The sequence below is a fragment of the Elephantulus edwardii genome, unplaced genomic scaffold, assembly GCF_000299155.1.
Source record: "Elephantulus edwardii isolate Elephantulus edwardi_28Jun2011 unplaced genomic scaffold, EleEdw1.0 scaffold00030, whole genome shotgun sequence".
Taxonomy (NCBI): domain Eukaryota; kingdom Metazoa; phylum Chordata; class Mammalia; order Macroscelidea; family Macroscelididae; genus Elephantulus; species Elephantulus edwardii.
In genome coordinates, this window is record NW_006399780.1 from 11,815,085 (window position 1) to 11,823,567 (window position 8,483).

General features: G+C 44.9%; 1 pseudogene; it reads left to right on the forward strand.

Moving 5' to 3' along the window:
• The first annotated feature begins 6,962 nt into the window (after positions 1 to 6,962).
• LOC102872653 lies at positions 6,963 to 8,457 on the forward strand (annotated as a pseudogene).
• Positions 8,458 to 8,483: the final 26 nt, after the last annotated feature.

Consider the following 8,483-nt stretch of genomic DNA (forward strand, 5'->3'; position numbering starts at 1 on the left):
TCTGCCCTCTAAATGCCCATGGCATGCCCCATTGTGATGACCAAAAAAGATGCCCTCTGGCTGCATGCCACTGCCCTGAGTAAACAGAATTCTGATTCTGAGGGGAGAGACTGGCTGAGCCCCACAGGCTTTCTTTCTTTTTTTATTTTTTTATTAAATTTTATTAGTTTTAATGAACATTTACAGAGATTTGGGGTTTTCATTCATTCATTGTTGCACTGTTTTCTCCACCCTCCTCACCAGTTCGTTCTTCTTCCCCTCCCCATGTCTGTTTTAATTGTCCAATTGCCACAGTGCTTGTCAAAGCCAGTTCTGATTAATCTCCTTTGTCAGTATGTCCCTTGCCATTCCCTATCACTCCTCCCTGAGAGAGACTACACCCTAATTCATAAGGAAAAGGAGATGGCATATTCTCTTAGCTACTTCCTGCTGAAAAGGGACGCCCCCACAGGCTTTCATAGAAGGCAGAAGAGAGAAGAAGCGGATGAATTCTGATAACCACTAGTGTCAAGCAAAGATCCTAACACTAAATGGATATAATCAAACATTTCACACGGTCTGGCCTTTCGAACACATTTTGTGCCACCTCTCCCTACTTTCTGATCAAGTCACCCATGTCAGCATTCAACGCCCCAAATAAACCAGGCTGGTCCCTGCCTCAGGGCCTTTGCATATTCAGGTGCCTCTGCCTGAGGCACTCTTCCTCCTTCTTAACTTCCTTGATAGTCAATAACTCAAAAACAAAAACAAAGCAAACACCCTATCATCAAATCACTTCTAACTCATAGTGACCCTACACTGGGGTTGTGAGGAAGAAGAACCCCCTCACCCCCTCCCAATAAACATCGAGTGGATTCAAATCTTTGCAGCCACACAGCCTTTTGGTTAGTGCAACCCACATCACTAGGCCCTCTTGCTAACCAAAACACCTCTTAAATGCCATTTCCCTGAGCTCTCAATAAAGTTGCCCTAATATACCTCCAAGACATCCTCTAAGTGTGCCTTTTAGTACTTATTACAAAAGGGGTGTTTATGAGAGTAATTTGTTTGATCTGAAGCACAGTGTAGTGCAACAGATAAGTTCTCCACTGCTAACCAAAGGGTTGATGGTTTGAATCTACCCAGAAACTATGCAGGAGCCACTGAAGGCCTGCTGATCTGTTCCCATAAAGACTACAGCCTTTGGAATTCTGTGAAGCAATTTTTCAGTGTCACATGCAGAATTGACTTGACAACAGTAGGGTTTGTTTGTTTGTTTGTTTGTTTGTTTGTTTGTTTGTTTGTTTTTGCTTCTCTTCACAAAATTAGAAAATTTGTTTAGTCAGAGCCAGACTAAGAACAAATAAAAAGTGGCTAAATGATTACAAAAGAACAAGATTGTCTTGGAGAAAGTGAAACCAGTGTTGTTGTTGTTGTTGTTGTCTAATGCCGTCGAGTTGTACTCCTCGAAAACAAGAGTGACGAAACTCTGTCTCACAGACTTTGGGCTTTTTATGAAGGACATCATGTTTGGAAAGATGAGCCTAGGAGAGAAAGACCCTTCAACTAGATGGACCGACACAGTGAGTACAGCAATGGACTCCAGTGTATCAGACCTGACGAGGATGGCACAGGATAGGACAGGTTTAAGATCTGACACTGTACCATAATAGGGTTGCTATAAGTTACAGCAGACTTTATGGCACAAAACAACAACAGTTAACCTCCTTGTGTGTAAGCCAAAACATAGCTGATTGGTTGAGAATGCTAAAGCTGAAGTAACAAGTGTTCAGAGCATGTCAAATAATGAAAAATACTAATCTTCTAGGAAGATCGAGTTTCTAATAAAAGAAATACTTAGTGCCTATCTTGAGAATGTGTAATTAAGAAACAGTAATGCTTGGGTTTTTTTTTTCCACTGGAGAAGTGTATGTAGGTCGTTCTCAGATAGTTCTTTCTTTGATAATTAAAGCCGTCATTTTCTCTTCACATCGTTAGAAAACCATTCCAGATAACAAAATTGAATTTCATTTAAGGCATAAAATTATTAGAAGATTACATTTACCTAACTAAGTGCAGCTACACTGTGTTAAGTAAGTAATTTTTATTGAAAAAGTGTCTATATAAACTAGAAAAACAATAATCTAAAATTCATTTAACGTTTACCAAGAAATAGACTCAAAATCAGGAACCCCATTTGTAGTGAAAAAAGAAAACAACACAACAACCCAAGCCCTTATCAGGGACTCGAGCACTGGTGAAGCCGGCCACGGCATTCGTTGTATGACTAATTCACTCACTCCTGCTGTTGGGTTGGTCCAGACCCATAACAACCCTCCGTCATTCCATTGGATTTCTGAGGCTGTAAATAGCAATGGGCAGAGAGTGCTCATCCTTCTCTCAAGAGGTGGCTAGTGGATTCGAACCACAGGAGATGCCAACCTTTTGTTTAGCAACCCAATATGCTATAAATTATACAAACAGAACTCCTTGTGAGGACATAATTCCCCACCACCACCATGTTTCAAAGCTTAAATAAATGTTTTAAGTGTTAGACCCTGGTCTTACTTTATCATCCCTAGGGGTTTGGTTCCCAAATCTCATATTCACCAAAAATTGGAATTCAAGTCAATGTGTATTTTTCAAGCATGATACATTGGACCAAGAACTAGAGTTGTAGTGATAAACCCATATGGTACATCTTAGCATAGTTTTTGAACCTTGAGGGGAAACATACCACAGATTGGTAGGAGTAGTGAGAGTAACAAGTGATAGGCAAGGGTCCTTTGTGGTCTCACCAACCACATGTTGTTGTCAGTTGCCACCCAGTCAGTCTTGATCCACATTGTGCAGAGCAGAACTGCTCCGAAGGGTTTTCAAGGCTGCCATCTGGCAGATGCAGATCGTCAGGTTTGTCTGCTGAGGCGCCTCTGGATAAGTAACGACTGCCAACTTTCAGACTACAAGTCAACATGTGAGCCATTTGCACCAGCCAGGAGCTCCTCAACGACTCCTAAAACCCGTTATTTGTCTTCAGAATAAAATATTAGCAAGATAAGCGCACAGCTTTGTGTCTTGACTCAAAACTCAAACTCACCGCCACTGCATCAGAACTGACTTCTCCTTCATCATGTTTTCAGAGGCTGTAAACCACATGGGAGGAGACCACTCCTCTTTCTCCCTTGGAGAAGCTGGTGGATTTGAACCACATTGCAACTCCCTATCCCCTACACCATCATCTTGTATTGGTGTTGTTGTTATGTGCCTTTGAGAAAACTTCAACTCAGAGTGGTCCTATCGCCAACAGCACTGAACCTTGCCCTCTCCTGAGCTGACTTCACTACCTCCCACACACTTGACCCCATTGCTACAGTTACTACTCATCTCATCCAGGGTCTTCTTCTCCTGCGCTGTCCCTCCACCCTTCCAAGCATGATGTCCTTCTTCAAGGACTGGTCCTTCCTGACAACACACCCAAAGTGTGTGAAATGGAGTTCCAAAATTCTTCAAAACCAGCAACCTAGTTTCCCCCTTTCCAGGACAGACCTTGGCCATCATCTTAGATAAGCTTAAATATTATATTCCGCATGCATAGAAACAGGGTGCAGCTTCTCTTTGATTTCTTTAAGCAGATTGTTTACACTTCTGTAACAGATATTTGTCTCTTAGAACTGATAACTTTGTGGCTTTGAATTCACTTATTCATCCATTTATTAAACAAATATTTGTCAAAACGCTGCCATGTGCCCTGCTGGGGTCACAAGGTGTTAGTGGGTGGTGAGAGCCCTGGATGCAGCCTCCCCTGTCCTGTCAAAGTTTGAATCATTTCAAATTTTACACATTCTAAGGCTACCCTAGGAAGCTCCTTTCACTTAGTGTGTGTATACCCTGGACAGAAGGTGAGTTAGGAGGGGTTTAGATGCTCATATAGGCTCTTGGGGCAAGTGTTATGTAAATGAGGGATAGCAGCATCCAGACCAATGGGATGATGTTGATGTAGCTTCTCCCTCCAGTCCTTTGCTCTTGGCATCATTGAGTTTCTCATGCTAAGATGTCAATTAGGTTGTTTCTGTTTGCTGAGGCATTAGCATCTTACTTACAAGGTAAGGATTATGTATACCTTGGTGCTGACTGGGTAGTCAGGCCTAGCTCTCTGCCAGTCTTTCACCCAGCATACATGGGTGGGTTGGTTGGCTTGTTGTATTTGTTTTTGTTTGTTTGCTTGTTTTCCTTCCCCCTTACTGGTGACTGCCCCATCTTTCCTCCAATGGCTCTCACTTCATCAACAATGGTAAACACATAGATGTGATCCCTGTGAGCATGAATCCCGCCACTGTTGGGAGAGATCAATGTGCTGCCTAAGATGACAGCAGCAACCAGCATCCACTGAATCTTCTGAGTGCTTATCTCGGTTCACACATTTTTTTTTTAATGACAACGCCATGGAGTAGGAATGACTGCTATTCCAGAGGAAGCAAGGTAGCCAGAGAGCAGAAGTGAACACCAAGCCCATTCAAAGGGTTAGGGGCCACAGAAACGATTCCTGACTGCATAAATCGGCCTTCAGACCACAGCTCTGAAATCTCTGCCTGCTACTGCACCACACATGAGGAACCACACCGTGAACAGCCCTGTGCAAAGACCCGGAACAAGGCTCTATGCTGTACTGGGTGTGAGGGCATTTAGCATGGGAGGAGCCACTCTGATGAGGCTTGACTCTCCTCTGTCCTATCCAGTTGGAACCAACGTATAGCTGACTCTGCAGTGGGTTCCAGAGGCTGTAAATGGCACGGGAGGAGATTGTGCGCCTTGGTCCCAGGAATCCACTAATGAATCTGTATTACCAGAGAGGCACTGATACTTGGGACAGAAGCTCAACTCCTTGATCCACCAGAGCTCATCTGATAAGACAGAGGCAAAAAGCATTGTCTGAGGAAGCCTTGCCTGGGGAGGATGGGTGGAGAATGAAGAGTAGTAGATGGAAGACTTAAGTTAAGCAGAAAACTGGACTTTGGAAAAAATATGTGCTTTCAATCCTAAGATTACCTAGACTTTAGTCAGAGATCACCAGGGATAATACTGGATGAAAATTTGGAGGTGAGACTGGTGTATTAGAGGCAAGAATTCCTGCTCTGTGCATAACTTGGATATTAATAATGCAAAGTGATAGTGACTTTTCCAAATGTAAAGACACTTTGTGAATGACCATGCGCTGTGTAAATTCAGTGGTAAGAAGAGTGCTGCAATCTCAAAGGCACAAGGGTTTAATCCACCAGCTGCTTAGCAAGAAGGGTAGGCAACCCCTTCCCGTGCCCGTGCGGTTTACTGCCGCTGGACACTCCCTGGAAGGTCAGCTCTGGGTCAGTTGTGCACAATATCACATAATAACAACACACAAGATCACATCACCATAACTACTATGTGTGGAATTTTTCATCATCTTTTACAGTAGATGCTTGGCTTATAAATGAAGCCAAGATTGCTGCTTCTGATTAACATCAAAAGGAGAGAAGTTAGAAGGGAAGGAGAAGGGAGAGGAGAGATCAGGGTGTTTGTGTACTGTCTTCAACAAAGTGCAGCAAAACAAATATTCTTCACCTCTTTATTCTAGACATGCTGAAGGCTCCATTTCCAATTTTACACATTCCGGGGCTCCCCTCTGAAGCTCCTGTGACTTGGGCTGTAGGAAGCATTGCTGACTCAAAGGCAGCTGGAATCCATCATCAGTTCTTCAGGAGAAAGATGCACATTCTCAGGGACCCAACGAGCAACAGCTGTGAGCAGATTCCAACTCAGCAGTAGTGAGCTTCGAAGAGAAGGGTCCCTACTTCCTTCTGTGCTAACTAGATTGTCTAAGCCTTATTTCCTGTTTTAAAAAATCTCTCTGCAAGGGTCATTCAGGAATTGATTAATTTTGTACCACCAAGAGTTAACTTGCAAGTTTATTAAAGCTGAATATTTAGGTCATGATTTATATGTCCTCAGACCCTAAAACAATGGCTGGGAATTACCTAGACATTTAACAAATACTTGAAGAACTTTCAAGTCATGGTTAGAACTCATGACTTCTGGGGCTGTCCATCCACCACCTCTCAGTGAATGACAGAGATGGAGCCCTTCAGAGATGTCATCTTTATTCTATATTAATTTACCCAGTTAATTTCCTAAATATGGTGTCTAGAGCCAGCTAAGCCACAAGCAGCACTAAGGGTGTCCCACGGCTGCCTCTGATTGCACTCACCAATGTGTTTGTCTCTCCTTTGTGCTAACTTTACTTTCAGAAACTATTAAATGTCATCCCGGTGGTATTAATTAGAGGTGGCACAACAGATACTCTCTGCAAAGCCTTCTGGAAACCTTCCAGCTTCTCAGCAAGGGTGGCCACGCTGTTCTTAACATTTCAGGTCATTTCCGCAGGCGTGATGTAAAAAGCTGCACGCTGGGGTTTATAGAACCGAAGGGCACCTCCAGAACCAAGTCTGGAATGTACAAAGACACCTTAACGAGGAGAGGGATTCAAAACAGATGTGTCCGTATACCAAGTGTGCCTCTGCCAAGCCCACTTTTTTTCTTGAATGCATACTTCAAATTTGAAAACATACGTTGTTTTTAAAATGCTGTTTCTTCATGGCATGGAATATTTTCTTATCTCTTGAATTAAATTTCTACCCTGTAGCCAGCCATCAAAGAGTTGTTGTTGTTGTTAAGTACCACTGAGTTATAGACAAGTCATAGTAACCCTATGAATGAAAGATCTGAACACTTGTATAACTTTCATCATTTCTCCATGTTCATAGAGTTTCTGGAGGCAAGCTATTTCCAAAGTGGATGTCACTTCTGCTTCCAAGTTTGTTTTAATCAGGAAGCTCCACCAAACACTGTCCACCATGGGTAACCATTATCGCATTTGACACATAAGTGTCACAGTGTTTAGCATCACTGCAACCACGAGTTACCTTACATACATACCTTACATACAGCAAATGGACAGAGCAGTGCTATACCACTTAGAACATGATGGGGACCGCACTAAGTCTGAACTCAGCAGCTATAACTATCTGCAGGGCATCTCTGTGGACAGCGGCATCGACACCACCTCCTGTGGCCCCAGCCACGGCAGCACAGCCTCCCTGGGGGCCGCCACGTCTTCGCCTCGCTCAGGACCCGGCAAGGAGAAAGTGGCACCCCTCTGGCACAGCTCCAGTGAAGTCATCTCCCTGGCTGACCGGACGTTAGAGGCAGAAAGCCACGGCATGGACCGGAAAGCAGAGTCTTCCCTGAGCTTGGATATCCACAGCAAGAGTCAGCTTAGGCTCGGGCCCTCTGACGCGGGAGAACAGCACTTTCAGCATCAACGATGCTGCTTTCCACACAAGTACCATGAGCTCGAGACACTCGGCCAGCCCAGTGGTTTTCACCAGTGCCAGGAGTTCCCCCAAAGAAGAACTCCATCCTGCTGCCCCCTCACAGCTCGCGCCTTCCTTCTCCTCCTCTTCCTCCTCCTCCTCTGGACCACGAACTTTCTACCCTCGCCAGGGCGCTACGAGCAAGTACCTGATTGGGTGGAAGAAGCCAGAAGGAACCATTAACTCCGTGGGATTTATGGGTACAAGAAGGTTACAGGCCTCCACCAGAGACCTTTGGGCGTCCCCTAAGCCAGCCTCCAAGTCCACCATCGAGGAAGACCTGAAGAAACTCATCGACCTTGAAAGTCCAACTTCTGAATCACAGAAGAATTTTAAGTTCCATGCACTCTCTTCTCCTCAGTCTCCTTTCCCCACCACCCCCACCTCGAGGAGGGCATTGCATAGAACACTGTCGGATGAGAGTGTTTACAGTGGCCAGAGGAAGCACTTCTTCCCCTCAAGGGCTTCGCTTCTGGACCAAGCCCTGCCCAACGATGTCCTCTTCAGCAGCACCTACCCTTCTCTGCCCAAGTCTCTTCCACTGCGGAGACCTTCTTACAAGTTAGGGATGAAGTCATTGCATGGAGAGTTCTCTGCCTCAGACAGCTCCCTCACTGACATCCAGGAGACCCGAAGGCAGCCCATGCCTGACCCTGGTCTGATGCCCTTGCCTGATGCTGCTGCAGATTTGGATTGGTCCAACTTGGTAGATGCTGCCAAAGCCTATGAGGTTCAGAGAGCCTCATTCTTTGCTGCTAGTGATGAAACCCATCGGCCCTTGAGTGCTGCATCCACCAGCGATCAGCTTGAGGACCAGGCTCTGGCCCAGATGAAGTCTTACAGCAGTAAAGATTCCTCTCCCACTCTGGCTTCTAAAGTGAACCAACTAGAAGGCATGCTGAAGATGCTTCGGGAAGATTTGAAGAAGGAAAAAGAAGACAAAGCCCACCTTCAGGCTGAAGTTCAGCACTTGCGTGAGGACAACCTGAGGCTACAAGAGGAGTCCCAGAATGCCTCCGACAAGCTGAAGAAGTTCACAGAATGGGTCTTCAATACCATAGACATGAGCTAGGGAAGGCTGAGGCCGAAAGGAGGAGG